Source organism: Macrotis lagotis, chromosome 2 (assembly GCF_037893015.1).
Source record: "Macrotis lagotis isolate mMagLag1 chromosome 2, bilby.v1.9.chrom.fasta, whole genome shotgun sequence".
NCBI lineage: Eukaryota > Metazoa > Chordata > Mammalia > Peramelemorphia > Peramelidae > Macrotis > Macrotis lagotis.
The window spans coordinates 234,781,680-234,798,792 of record NC_133659.1 but is presented as its reverse complement, the minus strand read 5'-3'; the positions used below and the strand labels follow the sequence as shown (position 1 = coordinate 234,798,792).

Genomic DNA, 17,113 nt, shown 5'->3' with positions numbered 1-17,113 from the left:
ATGGATTGTAATTCATATAATTCCTATATGTGTGTGTGTTTGTAGATAGATTTCCAAAAATTTTTATATTACCAACAAAGTCCAGCAAGAGAAGGTATAAAGAGAAATTAGATTTAAAAATAAATGCAAGGGGCGGCTAGGTGGCATAGTGGATAAAGCACCGGCCTTGGAGTCAGGAGTACCTGGGTTCAAATCCGGTCTCAGACACTTAATAATTACCTAGCTGTGTGGTTGGGCAAGCCACTTAACCCCATTTGCCTTGCAAAAACCTAAAAATAAATAAATAAATGCAGGGGCAGAGCCAAGAAGGCGATAGGAGAAGAGACTCCTAGGTGTTCTCTCCAAAATATTTCAAAGATCTTAGAATTATGACTCTAATTAAATTTTTGAGAGACAGAACCCACAGAAAGACCCAGTGAGGCAATTCTCCAGCCCAAGGTAACCTGGGAAATAGTGGAAAAATTTTGCTACAAGAGGCTAGAGTAGCCGCCTGCCAGAGTGAAGAAGTTTTAGCCTCCCCAAAACAACCCCAGGGCACCTGGGAGATATGGTTCCCTTCAGCAGAAACAGTTTCCTGATCTTCACCCCAGGGAGCACCAGCATAACTTAGAGGATCATTGGGGAGACCTCTGCCAGAGCAAGTGTGAAGCCCAGGCCCTCAGGACCGTCAGCACAGTGACAGTGGCCATGGCATCCCAGATCCATGAAATGGAAGCAGACTTGGAGCCAGCAAGCAGGAGCCTCCAGGCAACTGAGCCTTGAGTGCTCAGTCCACTGAAGGTAGGGGGTGGAGAGAGACTTCCAAAGTCTGTCCTCTGTCCCTGGAACAGGACTCTGGGGCTCTGACCACATTCAGATCCTAATTGCAGTCTAGGCCCCCCACATAGAACAGGACCCCCCTAGTCCCATGGCAGAGGGGTGCACTTGTGGTCATTCACAGACCAGGAGAGCAGACAGTTTCACATACTGAGGTCCTTGTGGGGGAGGTGTCCCAATAATACTCAAAAGCTCAGGAAGCACCCCCAAAACCAGGCACAGACTGGAGAAATGAGTAAACAGAGAAAAAAGAGGAACACCATTGAGAAAGACTTTGTCTATGATCCCAAGAAAGATCAAAATACTCAATCTGAAGATGAGGAAATACAAGCTCCTACATCTAAAGACTCCAAGAAAAATGGAAATTGGACTCAGGCTCTGACAGAGCTCAAAAAAAGACTTTAAAAATCAAGTAAAGGAGATAGAAGAAAAATTGGGAAAAGAAATGAGAGAGATTAAGGAAAAACATGAAAATGAAGTTAGCAGCTTAGTCAAGGAGATCCAAAAAATTGCTGAAGAAAATAACATGTTAAAAACTGGGATAGGTCAAATGGATAAAACAGCTCAAAAAGTTATTTGAGGAGAAGAATGCTTTAAAAAGCAGAATTGGCCAGATGGAAAAGGAGATAAGAAAGTTCTATGAGGAAAACAAATCCTTCAGATCTAGAATGGAGCTAAAAGAAGCTGATGACTTTATGAGAAGTCAAGACACAATACTTCAAAAGCAAAAAGAATGAAAAATTAGGAGAAAATGTGAAACGTCAAAAAAAAACAACTGATCTGGAAAACAGATTCAGGAAAGATAATTTAAACATTATTGGAATACCTGAAAGTCATGATCAGGAAAAGAATCTTGACCTTGTTTTTAAAGAATTCCTACAGGGATTGCCTTGATATCCTAGAAGCAGAGGGTAAAATAGAAATTGAGAGAATCCAGCAATCTCCCCCTGGAAAGACATCCAAAAAAAGAAAAAAACAACCCCCAGGAATATTATAGCCAAGTTCCAGAACTCCCAAGTCAAAGAGAAAATATTATAAGCAGCCAGAACACAATTCAAATATCATGGAGCTGCAGTCAGGAACACACAAAACTTAGCAGCAACTACATTAAGGACTCGTAGAATTTGGAATATGATATTCCCAAAGGCAAAAGAGTTTGGAATGCAACTGAGAATCAACTACCCAGTAAAACAGAACATCCTCTTCCAGGGGAAAAGATGGACTTTCAATGGACTTGGACAATGATGGACAATGAAATTCCAGGGGAATTTCAAATGTTTGGTTGAAACAACCAGAGATGAACAGAAAATTTGACTTTCAAATACAGGACTCAGGTGAAGCATAGAAAGTGGAGGAGAAGGGTAAAAATATAAGGGATTTAATTATGATGAACTGCATGTATTCTTGCATAGAAAAAATGATACTGATGATACTCATATGAAACTTCTCATTTAATAAGAGCAGGTAGATAGAACTTTTATAGATGAAGCACAGGAGACAGCTGAATTTGAAGATATAATGTAAAAATGGAGTCAATGGCTAAAATGGAAATGTACTGGGAGTAAGAGAAAGGAGAGGTAGAATAGGCCATTTATATTTCATATAAATGATTTCATATAAAATTCATATAAATGATTTTTTTGCAATGATATGGAAGGGGGGAAGGCAAGGGGGGGGATGAGGGAACCTTCAATCTCACAAGAAATGGCTTAGAGAGGAAACAGTATACACACTCAATAGGGTATAGATATCTAGAGTAAAAAGGAGAGAAGGGGGACGGCGGGAAGAGGGGGGATGTGGATGATAGAGGAGAGGGTCGATCATAGGAAAGAATAATCAGATATAATGCTTTCTTTTTCACTTCTTTCAAGGGGCTGGGATTGGGTGGTCTGTCCTGGACCATGGGACTGAGTGCTAGCTGGGTCTCAGGGGTGGTATGTGGGCTTGGGATCTCTTGGTCCCAGGGCCAGTGATCAGTCTGCTGCACCACTCAGCTACTCTACAGCACATTTTAGAAGAGGGACAGAGTGAAAGGAGAGGGAGAAAATATATGGTAGTAGGAAGGAATGGATGGAGGGAATTACAATCAGCAACAGCAACAGTGGAAAAATATGGAAGTAACATCTGTGATGGACTTGTATTAAAGAGTGTGATCCACTCGAGACAGAGCTGATGGTATCAGAACACAGACTGAAACACATTTTTTGTCTCTTTATTTCTCATGAGGTTCTATATTTTTTGGGGAAGAGGTATTATGTTTACTCTTAAAAAGAATATTCTAGTAATATATTAAAAAATCACTTGTACAAAAATATTTGTAGCAACTCTGTTCGTGGTGGCAAAGAATTGGAAGTTAATAGATGTCCTTCAATTGGGGAATGGCTTAACGAAATGTGGTATAGATATTTGATGGAACACTGTTGTTCTATTGGAGGCCAGGAGGGATGGGAGTTCAGGGAAGCCCAGAGAGATTTGCATGGACTGATGCTGAGCAAGATAAGGAGAACCAGAGGAACACTGTATACACCTTAGCAGCAACATGGGGGTGATGATCAACCTTGATGGACTTGCTTATTCCATTAGTGTAACAATCAGGCACAATATTTTTCTTCCTTAAGGATATGATTTCTCTCTCATCACATTCAACTTGGATCAATGTATACCACGGAAACAATGTGGGGACAAGCTGACTGCCTTCTGTGGGGGGGGGGGGGGTGGAGCAAGATTAGGGGAGAAATTGTAAAAAATTAAAAATTTAAAAATTAAAATAAAATAAAAAATAAAAATAAATGCAGACAGAATATGGAGAAATAAAAGGTAAAGATAATCAAGGTGTATTCAGTGAAAAAAAAACTGGAAAAGGGTCCTAGCAATACCAAGATCTGGTAACTATACTACAAAATAAGCAAATTTGCTAATGTATAAGAAATAGTGTAGTTGATCAATGGTAAACATTGCACAATATAAAGAAGCAAAGGAAAATAGTAACCTAGAATTTTATAAACCCAAAGATCCCAGTCACTGGAGTCAGAACTCACTTTTGATAAAAAAAAATGAAATAGAAAAACTGAAAAGTAGTATGGCAGAAGCCAGGCACAGAATATTATCTCACAGAGTATAACAAGATAAAATCCTAGTGGACACATGATTTAAACATAAGAGTGTAGTATATTATGGAAACATAGAAGACATTACTTGTTAGATAGGAACAAACAAGAGGTAGAAAGTTACAGGAAATAAAATGAATAATTTTGACTGCTTTAAATTAAAAAGGTTTTACACAAATCCAATGCAGACAAAACTAGAAAAGCAGGAACCTGAAGTAGTAGATAATGTTTATTTTTTGATGTTTTGTTTTATTTTTCCAATTACATAAATATAAAAGTTTTTAAACATTCTTCCATTTGCATATTTATAAGTTCACAAAGAAATAGAAACCTCAAGCAAAATAAAGTGAAAGAAAAAAAAGCATGCTTCAGTCTGTATTCAGATACCATCAGATCTGTCTTTGGAATGAATAGTATTCTTTATCATAAATCCATCAAAGAAATTGATTCAGTATTTTCCCAGTTGCTATTGTTAACTGTTATTTCCCTCCATCTTATTCCTCCTCACCCTCATTTATTCTAATTTCTCTCTCTTTTTTCACTCTGTCCCTCCTCAAAAGTGTATTGCATCTGACTACCCTCTCCTACGATCTTCCCTCTCTTCTATCACCTGCACCTCCCCTTCCCTCCTCTTCTACCCTTTCTCCCATCCCTTTCCTCCTATCCTATTTTCCTCTAGGGTAAGATAGATTGCTATACCCAAATGAGCCTGTACATGGTTTCCTCTTTGTACCACTTCCAATGAGAATGAAGACTCACTCATTCCCCCTCACCTTCCCCCCTTCCATGACATTGCAAAAATTTATTCTTGTCTCTTTTATGTGAAATAACTAAGCCCATTCCAACTCTCCTTTCCCTTTCTCCCAGTACATTTCTTTCCCATTCATTAATTCCATCTTTAAATATATTATACCTTCATACTCAGCTCCCTCCTGTGCCTTGTCTATATATGCTCCTTCTAACTGACCAAATAAATGAGGTTTTTATGAATTATCAGTATCATCTTCCCATGAAGGAATACAAGCAGTTCAAAACCCTCCAGTCCACCCTCTCTATGCTTAACCTGAGATCTGTGCTTGAAGATAAGACTTTCTATTCAACTCTGGTCATTTCAAAAGGAAAGTGAAATTCCCCTCTTTCATTGAATGTCCATCTTTTCCTCTGAAAGAGGATGTTCAATTTTGCTGGGTGGTTGATTCTCAGTTGTAATACAAGCTCTTTTGCCTTCCAAAATATCATATTCCAAGCCCTACAAGCCCTTAATATAGAAGCTGCTAAATCCTGTGTAATCCTGACTGTAGCTTCACAATATTTGAATTGTTTCTTTCTGACTGCTTATATAATATTTTTCTCCTTGACTTGGGAGTTCTGGAATTTGGCCATAATATTCCTGGCAGTTTTTGTTTGGGGACCTCTTTCAGGAGGTGATTGGGGGATCCTCTAAATTTCTATTTTACCCTCTGTTTCAAGGATATCAGGGGATTTTTCCTGGAGAATTTCTTTTTTAAGTATATTCTTTTTTTGGTTTATTTTATATTATTACAATAATCTTGTTGTGAGAGTAAACATACCCCCAAAAAAAGATGAGAAACCTCAAGAATAGTGAGAGAGAGGGGAAAAAAGTTTACTTCAGTCTATGTTCATATTCCAACAACTCTGTCTCTGTGATGAGTTGCTTTCTTTATCATAAGTCCACCAGAGAAGTTGCTTCAATATTGTTCCCACAGTTTCTATTACTAGCTGTATTTCCCTCCACTCTATTCTTCCCCACTCTCACTTATTGTATTCTCTCTCTCCTTTCATCCTGCCCCTGTTCAGAAATGTGTCCCCTCTCCCACCAATATTCCCTCTCCCACAATATTCCCCCCTTCCCTCCCCCCATTCCCCTTTATTCCATCCCTTTCACCCCATTTTTCTCTAGGGTAAGATATTGCCCCCCATTCCATTGTAAAACATTTTTTTCTTGACTCTTATGTGAACTATACTAACCCCTACTTCCTCTTCTTTCTCTTCCTCCTGATACTTTCCTTTATCACCCATTGACTACATCTTTTTACTATATTCTGCAATTATATTCAACTCCTTCCTGTGCCTTGTCTATACGTGTTCTTTCTAACTGCTCTTATAAATGAGAAAGTTCATATGAGTTATCAGTGTCTTCTTCCCATGCAGAAATACAAACAGTTCAACATCATTAAGTTCCTTATAATTAGTCCTCCTTGTCCACCCCCTCTATGATTCCACTGAGTCCCATAATTGGAAATCAAAGTTTCTGTTCAGCTCTGGTTGTTTCAATGGGACAACTTGCAAGTCCCCTGTTTCATTGAAAGGCTATCTTTTCCCCTGAAAGAGGACGTTCAGTTTTGCTGAATAGTTGGTTCTCAGTTGTAAACCAAGACCTTTTGCCTTCTGAAATATCATATTCCAAGCCCTATGAGCCCTTAATGTAGATGCTGGTAGTTCCTGTGTAATCCTGACTATAGAGTCATGGTAGTTGAAATGTTTGTTTCTGGCAGTTTTTAGTATTTTCTCTTTGACTTGGAAGTTTGGGGATTTGGCTATAATATTCCTGGAAATTTTCTTTGGGGATCTCTTTGAGGAAATGATTGGTGAATTCTATCAATTTCTATTTTACCCTCTGCTTCTAGGATCTCAGGGCAATTTTGCTATATTATTTCTTGAAAAATGAAGTCTAGGCTCTTTTCCTGGTCATGACTTTCAGGTAGCTCAATAATTTTTAAATTACCTCTCCTAGAATTGTTTTCCAGGACGGTTGTTTTCCCAATAAGATATTTCACATTTTCTTCTGGTTTTTCATTCCTTTGGTTTTCTTTGATTATCTCTCTGTTTCTCACAAAGTCATCAGCTTCCCTTAGCTCCATTCTACATTTGAAGGAATTATTTTCTTCAGAGAGCTTTTGTATCCCCTTTTCCATGTGGTCAACTCTTCTTTTTAAAGCTTCTCTTCATTGACTTTTTGGAATGCTTTTTCCATTTGACCTAATCTGGTTGTTAAGATGCTATTTTATTTTATTTTTTGTATTTCCTTCACCAAGCTGATGACTTGGTTTTCATGATTTTCTCACATCTCATTTCTTTTCCCAATTTTTCCTCTATTTCTTTTACTTGATTTTTTCAAAATCATTTTTGAGCTCTTCCATAGCTTGAGACTAATTCCTATTTTTCTTGGAGGCTTTGGATACAAAATCTTTAACTTTGTTATCTTCTATGGTTAGGTTCTTTTTCCTTCTGTTGCTCTTACTAGTGTATTTCCCCTCCACCCTATTCTTCCCCACCCCCCCCATCTATTCTGTTCTCTCTCCCCTTGACTATGACTTGATTTTAACTCATTAGTAAGGTGAGGCTCAACTTCCAGGGTGGAGGACACACTTCCTTTTTTTTATTGTTTTTTGAATTTTACAATTTTCCCCCCAATCTTGTTTCCCTCCCCCCACAGAAGGCAGTCTGATAGTCTTTACATTGTTTCAATGCTCTCTCTCTCTCTCTCTCTCTCTCTCTCTCTCTCTCTCTCTAATATATATTAGAGAGAGAGAGATCAAAATTGAATGTGTTGAGAGAGAAATCATATCCTTAAGGAAAGAATAAAATACAAGAGATAGCAAAATTACATAATAAGATAACATTTTTTTTTAATTAAAGGTAATAGTCTTTGGTATTTCCTTAAACTCCACAATTCTTTCTTTGCATATAGATGGTATTCTCCATCATAGATACCTTAAAATTGTCCCTGATTGTTGCACTGATGAAATGAGCCAGTCCATTAAGATTGATCATCATCCCCATGTTGCTGTTATGGTGTACAATGTTCTGATTCTGTTCATCTCACTCAGCATCACTTGATGCACATCCTTCCAGGCCTCTCTGAACATGGAGGACACACTTTCCCAAATTCTTGAGGGTTTGAGTTTCTTTTAGTGCAAGGCAATGGGGTTAAGTGATTCATCCAAAAAATCACACAGCTAGGTAATTATTAAATGTCTGAGGCCAGATTTGAACTTAGGCCCTCCTGACTCCAGGGCCAGTGCTCTATCCACTGTGCTACCTAGCTGGGTTTTTACAGCTGTTTTCAGGGATACCCCTCCAGGGACCTCAATTCCTTCAAGGTCTTATGAGAGTCTCTGCCTGCTGTGCTGGCCTGTGCTCTGGTCTGTGAATGAACATAAGCAGTACCCTCTGCCCTGAAGTTTTAAGGAGGGTCTCTGCTCCACTATGGCAGTAAAGCTCCCCTTTCTGAGACTGAAATCTGAACATGGGCAAAGCAACAGAGTCCTGCCTCAGAGATAGCATAGAGAACTCTGCATTCTTGCCCCACCCCCCTTACTTCTGTAGGCTGAATGCTCTGGAAGTAGCTACCAGGTGGCTCCCCAGGCCTTCTGGTTCTCAGGGCAGGGACTACACTGAGGCTTGCACTGGGCTGGATTCTGTACTCATTTTGGTATAGCAGAGTTTTCCTATTGACCCTCCAATTTGTCCTTGGTAATCCCTGGGCTGAGAGGTCTAGAAACCTCACAGGCTGCCATGGACCCAGGTGCCCCTCAAGTTGTTCCTGGCTTACTGGAGCTGTTTTCCCATTTCAGTGTGGCTGTGCTGTGCTGTGGCCCTTTCCAATCTAGGTGTAATGGTCTTTTCCTGCAGATCTTCCAAGATGTCTTAGGCAAAAAAATTGTTTCATTCAGTCTTTCTGTGGGTCCTACCACTCTAGAATTTGCTTATAGTCATTATTTAAAGGCATTTGAAAGGCCTGGAGGAGAGTTTCTGGAACTTCTTGCCTTCACTCTGCCATCTTTGCTCTGCCCCTATTCATAGTTTCTTACGGAACAGTAGCACTCAATAATATCCATATACCATAACTTGCTCAGCCATTCCCTTCAATTTCCAATTCTTTACAAAAAGAGTGGCTACAAATATTTTGGAACATGTGGGACTTTTCCATTTTTTTATTTCTAATGGATGTAGACCTAGTGTTGGTATTGCTGCATCAGTTTTATTGCTCTTTCAGTGTAGTTCCATATTGCTCTCCAGAATGGTTGGATTAGTTCACAACTCCACCTACAATGCGTTGTCTCCCCTTTTTATCATCTTAGCCAATCTTATAGGTGTGAGGTGGTGCTTCATGGTTATTTTAATTTGCATTTCTCTAATAAACAATGATTTGAAGCATTTTTCATATGATTATATAACTTCAATTTCTTTGTTTGAAAACTACCCTTTGATCATTTATTAATTGGGGAATTACTTGTAAGCTTATAAATTTAATTCAATTCCCTATATATTTTAGAAATGAGACCTTTCTCAGAGTCCCTAGCTGTGAATATTATTTCCCAGCTTTCTGTTTTCCTTCTAATCATGGCAGCATTAGTTTTAGTACTGTAAAAACTTTTCAATTTAATAAAGTCAAAATCATCCACTTTGAATTTTATAATGTACTCGATGTCTTATTTAGTCATAAATTCCTCTCCTTTCTGTAGATCTGATAGAATATTTCTTGATCTGTAAATTGGTCTAAGGTATCGCTCTTTATGTCTTTAAGGCTGAACCCATTTTAACTGTATTTTGATTATAGGGTTTGAGATGTGGATCTATGTATAGTTTTTGCCATATTATTTTCCAGTTTTTCCAACATTTTTTGTCAAATTGTGAATTCACATCCCAGAAGCTAATATCTTTGGATTTGTTAAACAATATATTACTATAGCTATTTACTACTTTTTCTTTTGTACCTATCCTAATCCACTATTTACTTTGTTGTTTAACCAATATCAGACAGTTTTGATGACTCCTGCTTTATAACATAATTTTAGATCTGTTATAGCTAGGCAACCTTCATTTATATTTTTTCCATCAATTCCCTTGATATTCTTGACCTATTGTTATTCCAGATGAATTTTGTTACTATTTTTCCTAGCTCTCTAAAAATAGATATTTGGTAGTTTTATTTGCATGGCACTGAATAAGTGATTTAATTTGGGTATTTTTTTATTATGTTAACTTGGGATATTTTTCCAGTTTTGTTTAGAACTGACTTTATTTTTGTGAAGTGTTTTATAATTGTGTTTATACAGTTTCTGGATTTGTCATGGGAGGTAGATTCCCATGCAGTTACTTTTAATGGAATTTCTCTTTCTATCTCTTGCTCTTGGGCTTTGTTGTTCATATATAGGAATGCTGATGATATATGTGGGTTTATTTTATATAACTGCTACTTTGCTGAAATTGTTAATTGTTTCAAAGAGTTTTTTTAATATGATTTTCTAGGGATCTCTAAGAATACCATCATATCATCTACAAAGAATGAAAGTTTTTCTTGCTCATTGCTAATTCTAATTCCTTCAGTTTCATTTTCTTATTGCAGAAGCTAATGTTTCTATTATGATATTGAATAGTAGTAGTCACAATGGGCATCTTGTTTTTTCATTCCTGATCTTATTGGAAATTCTCCAAGTTTATCCCAATTATATATAATATTTGATGATGGTTTTAGATAGATATTGCTAATTATTTTAAGGAAAACTTCATTTATTCCTATAATCTCTAGTGTTTTTAGTAGGAATGGATGTTATATTTTGTCAAAGACTTTTCCAGCATCTATTGAAATAATTGTATTATCTCTATTGGTTTTGTTATTGAGATGTTTATTTAAGTTGAACCATTCCTGCCTACCTGATATAAATTCTACCTAATCATGTTGCATTATCCTAGTAATACCTTATTGTTATCTCTTTGCTAAAATTTTATTTAAGATTTTTGTATCAGGGCAGCTAAGTGGCACAGTGGATAGAGCACCGGCCCTGGAGTCAGGAGTACCTGAGTTCAAATCTGGCCTCAGACACTTAATAATTAATTACCTGGCTGTGTAGCCTTGGGCAAGCCACTTTGCCTTCCAAAAAACCTAAAAAAATTTTTTTGCATCAAAATTCATTAAGGAGATTTTCTTCGTTCTATTTTGACTCTTTTTACTTTTGGTATTAGCACCATATTCATGCCAAAAAAAAGGAATTTGGCAGAACTCTTCCTCCTATTTTTAAAAATAATTTATATGGAATTGGAATTAATTATTCCTTAAATATTTTGTAGAATTCACTTGTAAATCCATCTATACCTGGAGACTTTTTCTTAGGGAGTTTATTAATAGTTTCTTCAATTTCATTTTCTGAAATGGGGTTATTTTATTTCCTGCTCTGTTAATCTTGGTAGTTTGTATTTTTGCAAATAATTCATTTTACTAAGGTTGTCAAATTTATCAGTATATAGTTGGGCAAAATAGCTCTGGATTATCTCTTTAATTTCTTATTCATGGGTGGTGAGTTCATCCTTTTCATTTTTGATATTGGTAATTTGGTGATATTCTTTTTTATAAATCAGATTAGCCAAAGATTTATCTATTGGGGGTTTTTTTGGTAAAACTAACTCTTAGTTTTATATATTAGATCGATGATTTTCTTGCTTTCAGTTTCATTAATCTCTCCTTTGATTTTCATAATTTCTAATCTGGTATTTAATTGGAGATCTTTAATTTGCTCTTTTTCTAGCTTTTTTAGTTGATATCCAATTCTTTTATTTCCTCTATAAACATTAAGAGATATAAATTTCCCCCTAAAAACTACTTTGACTGTATCCCATAAATTTTAGAATTATATCTCATTATCATCATTTTCTTGGATGAAATTGTTGATTATTTCTATGATTTGTTGTTACATTTACTCATTCTTCAAAATTAAGGAATATGGTGTACAATTAATTTTTGATTTATCTTTTCATGGACCTTTATGACATGAATTTTCATTGTATCATGATCTGAAAAAGCATGAATTTATTATTTCTGCCTTTCTGTATTTGATTGTGAAGTTTTTATGCCCTAGTACATGGTCATTGGAATAGGTGCCATGTCTTGGAGAGAAAAAGTTATATTTTTTTCTGTCTGCATTCAGTTTTCTCCAGAGTTCTATAATATCTAAGTTTTTAAAGTTCTTATTCACCTTCTTAACTTCCTTCTTATTTTATAGTTAGATTAATCTAAATCAGAGACAAGGAGGTTGAGTGTACCCCATTTTAAAGTTTTGTTGTCTCTGTCTCCTTGTAATTCTCTCAGCTTCTCCTGTAAGAATTTGGATGCTGTACCACTATATGTTTATATGTTTAATATATGTTACATATATGTTTAATGATGGTATAACTCATTGCCTATGTTGCCATTTTAAGAAGTTGTAGTTTTCTTCCTTATCTCTTTTAATGAAAACATTATTTTTGCTTTTGTTTTGTCTGAGATCAGTATCCTACCCCTGATTTGTTTACTTCTGCTGAAGCTTAGTATATTTTGCTCCAGCCTTTTATCTCTACCCTGTGTGTATCTCTCTATGTCAGATTTCTTGAAAACAATATATGAGTCTTATTTTTAATCCATTCTGCTATCAGTTTCTGTTTTATGGGAAAGTTTATCCCATTCACATTTACAGTTAAGATGACTAATTCTGTATTTCCCTCCATGCTGCTTTTCCCCATTTGTACTTTTTTTTCCCTTTCCTCTTATTTCTCATCACAAATGTTTTGCTCCCTTTCCCCTTTAACTTTTTCTTTAAATTTTAACTTTACTTTTAATTTTCCTTCACGTTCCCTTTTATCAGTCCCTTCTTCCCTTTTTTTCCTCCCTGCCACTTCCCAGGAGAGGAGCAATCAGATTAAGTCCTAGGGTCGATTGCTTAGGGCCAACTAAGCAGTTTGGCGTCAGGCACCCGGAGATCCTTGAAGAGCATAACTATTCATAGCTAACCAGAGAAAACAGAGAAAAGATCCTGGATAATACAGATAAAAACTGTACAAGACACAGATATTTCATACAGAAGTATACAGAGTCTGACCCTAATGCAAGTCCTAATTCAGGAAGTATTTCTAGAAGAAAGAGCAGAAAAAAAACAAAGATCAGGCCAAGAATAAACAAATTACTCTACAACACTTTCACACAAAGTCTCAAAGAAAGTTAGGAGAGATAATTTAAAGGTCATTGGATTACACGAAAGTTATAACTAAGAGAAAAGAGCCTGGTTTATCAGTTTTCAATAAATCATAATTAAAATTGTTCAGATCTATTAGAAACAGAATTCAAAATGAAATTAAAAAGGATCCTTTGATCTCTTTTTGAAAGAAACCCCAAATAAAAGATCTTTGTGGTGTCATAGCAAAAACATGAGTTTTCAGGAGAATGAAAAAAATACTGTACTCAGCCAAAGAATAGTACAGAGGAGGCATAGTCAGGCTCACACAAGATGTGACAGCTACCATCATAAAGAAGCAGAAAATTTTGGAATACAACATTCCAAAAGATGATAAATATGGCCCAAGAAATAACCCAGAAAAACAATATAATTCTACAGGGGAAAAATACATTCATCATAAGAATATCAGAGTTAAATAGAAACTGTGAAATTCAGAGAGCAGTGAAAAAATAAAACATTAAAATGTAAATACAAGGGGTGGCTAGGTGGTATAGTGGAGAAAGCACCGGCCCTGGAGTCAGGAGTACCTGGGTTCAAATCTGGTTTCAGACACTTAATAATTACCTAGCTGTGTGGCCTTGGGCAAGCCACTTAACCCCATTTGCCTTGTAAACCCCCCCAAAAAAAGGTAAATATGATAAGCTTTTCGCAGTGGAAGTATAATAGCCAATAAGGTTTATTTGAGGCATGATTATTGCTAAATGGAAAACTTTTCCCAATACCCTGCCATGAAAACTTGAAATATAGTCAGCATTAGCAATTATTTGACAGTCTCTACAGAGACTGAATTATTCTTGTATGAAAAAAAGTACTCCTCAAATTTTTTTCTTTATATTACTATTCAATTTCAAGCTCTATTTTCTAAAGTAATTTATGTTACTCACTTCAGTATTTTGTTGCTAGTCAAAAAAATAAAGTATAGGATAAGGTTACTTGAAAAAAATGGAGGGGTAAATACAAGTGAATATGAGGAACTCTACAATAATGAAGCATTTGGGGGAAATGATCCAAATGCCTTCCTCTCCCCCAAACATAACTGTTATAAGGGAATCATATTTAAATAAAAGAGAGGACTTGCAAATATTTTTATTTTCTCATAATCACAAAGGAAGGAATGGGATGGGGGGGGGGGGAAGAAACACTAAAGAAAAAGAGGAAAGATCTTATTGTCTCATATAATCAGAATGTACAAGTAGTTAACCATACTAACAAGGAATAAGTGGGAGGTGAAGCAATAGGCTCATTTTTATTTGAACCAATCATAGGAGGATTGAACCACAAGCATATATAGGTGAAGAATTTAATGTAGAAACACATTTAACTGAACAGAGAAAGAGGAGAGAATGAAAAAGGGAGAGTCTCATCCTAAGCAAAAGAAACTCTAACTTAAGAAAGCAAATCGTGAAAAGTTTCAAAAGGAAAGGAAAAAAAAATTTTAAATTGTGTTTCAGAGGGGCAGGTAGGTGGATTGAGCACCGAGTCCTGGAGTCAAGAGGTCCTGTGTTCAAATCCAGTCTCAGACACTTAATAATTACCTAGCTGTGTGACCTTGGGCAAGTCACTTAACCCTGCTGCCTTGCAAAAAAACTAAAAAAAGATGTGTTTCAGGTCTAAAAGAGTATCAAGGGAGCAGAAAGAGACTTCATCAAAGAGCACTGATACTGAACATACATTTGTATCACCATTCTTTGTAAAGGGGAATAAGGAAGCAGATAAAAGTATAAGGAAAAAAAGAAGGCATATGACATAGATGATGATTCTAAAGGTGAACATGAATGATATGAATTCACCAATAAGTTAGAAAATAACAGCAACACTGATAAGAAACAGAATCTAACAATATTTTTATAAGAATCACATTTTTCTTATTTTTTTTAACTTTTTGCTAGGCAATGGGATTAAGTGGCTTGCCCAAGGCCACACAGCTAGGTAATTATTAAGTGTCGGTAATTATTAAGTGTCGGTAATTACTAAGTGTTTGAGGCCAGATTTGAACTCAGGTACTCCTGACTCTAGGGCCAGTGCTCTATCCACTGCACCACCTAGCCGCCCCAATAATCACATTTTTAAAATGTTATTTTACTTTTATTTTTTCAGTTATATGCAAAAGATACTTTTCAGCATTCATCTTTTGTAAGCTTTTGAGTTTCACATTTTATTTTTCCCCTTCCCTGCCCCTCCCATGATAGTAAATCATGTGATAGAGATTATACATGTACACTCATATTTAATATATTTCCATATTAGTCAAATCATAAAAGAAGAACTAAAGAGAAAAACATGAAAAAATAAAAACCATGTTTTAAAAGTGAAAATAGTATACTTTGGTCTGCATTCAAACTTAATAAATTTTTCTCTGGATGTGAATGGCATTTTCCACCACAGGTCTTTTAAAATTGTCCTTGATCACTGAACTGCTGAGAGATGCTAGTAGATACTTACACAATGTTGCTGTTTATGTGTACAATGTTCTCCTGATTCTACTAACTTTCACTCAGCATCAATTATTGAAAACCTTTCCAGAATTTTCTGAAGTCCAGTTGCTCCTGATTTCTTACAGGACAGTAGTACTTCCACCACATTCATATAGCATAATTTGTTTAACATTCCCCAAGTGATGGGCATCCCCTCATTTTCCAATTCTTTGCTTCTACAAAAAGAAATGCTGTAAATATTTTTGTCCATGGAGTCCTTTCCCTTTTTTAAAAAAAATGATCTCTTTGTGATAATGAGCCAGTAGTTTTATTGCTTAAGCAAAGGGTATGCACAGTTTTATTGCCTTTTGAGCTTAGTTTTAAATTGCTTTCCAGAATGATTGCATCAGAAGAAACACAAATGAAACAAAGATTCACACAATAAATAAAATCTATTATCTTATAAATAATAATAATAATGAATATTATTGTATTTATATATAAATATATAATTAAAAATAATATTAATATTAAATAAAATCTATTACAATTAAGCTGAACTCAAAAGATCAGAGTTGCCAATATCTTAAGGCAATAGCAAAAAAATAGACTTGATTTAAAAAGAAATTAAACAGATTTACAGGTTAAAATGTACCATAGATAATGAATTAATATAAATACCTGATATGCATGGGCCAAGTGGTACTGTATCTAAATACTTAAAGGAAAAGCTATATGTTACAGGGCGAAATAGAAGGTTAAAACTATAATAGTTGGAATTTCCAGTATACTCCTTTCAAATCAAGATAAATCTAAAAACAACAACGAAGTCAGCATTAAATATAATGAGGACAAATAAAAGGACTTCCTAAGAAGTTTAGAGCAAGTTTATCCATTATCATCATCACTGCTTCAATAGCCATGACAAGAAAAAGAAATTGAGGGAATAAATTTAGACAAAGAGGAAAACAGATTATCACTTTTTTTTTGCAGATAATGTGATTCTTAGAGAAACTAAAAAATCAACTAAAAATTAGTTGAAATGGTGATTTTGATAAAGTTCCAAAATATAAATCCATACAACTTAATCAGAATTTCTGTTTAATACAAAAGAAGGGAAGCAGAAAGAGTAGTTCCATTTAAAATAACTATAGAATGTTTACATCATTGAGAAACAACTACAATATATTTTCTGAAAATAAATCTAAATAATTGGAGAAATACTAATTATCATGAGTAGGCTGAGTCAATAATAAAAACAGCATTACTACCTACATTAGCTTATTTATTTAGTGCCATACCAATCTATCAAATGATTGTTTTATAGATAAAAAAAATAAAAATTCCAGAAGCTCCAAAGTTCAAGAATATGAAGAGAAATAATTGAGGATGATGTAGTGAAAAGAAAAGTGGTCTAGCAGTACCAGAAGTGGCATTTTAAAAAAAAATCATTTTATATTGGTTAAATATGTTGCTCATGGAATAAATTAGTTACCCAGTACAAAGCGAAAATTAATCTAGTAGCCTAGTTAGTGACTGATAAACTCAAAGACCCCAGCTACTGGAGCACGAATTCACTATTCAAAAAAAAAAAATCAAAGGGAAAATTTCAAAGACAACTGGCAGAAAATAGACTTAAACCAATATCCCTAGATAAGCCCCAAGATTATACATGATGAAATATAAAAGGTCACATCATTAACAAATAAAAAGAACAAAGAAGATAATTTCCTCTTGGATTTAAGGATAAGGGAAGAGGTCATAA

The 17,113-nt window shown here is 35.3% G+C and overlaps 1 protein-coding gene and 1 non-coding gene across 2 annotated transcripts in view; both read left to right on the top strand.

Moving 5' to 3' along the window:
* The window catches only part of TEKT3 (tektin 3), a 61,152-nt gene that overhangs the window by 22,547 nt on the left and 21,492 nt on the right, over nt 1-17,113 (top strand). The gene's annotated exons all lie outside the window — the stretch shown is intronic.
* Nucleotides 13,575-13,717, top strand: LOC141515821 (U4 spliceosomal RNA). The gene has a single exon (XR_012476558.1). It is a non-coding gene; the product is annotated as a U4 spliceosomal RNA (small nuclear RNA).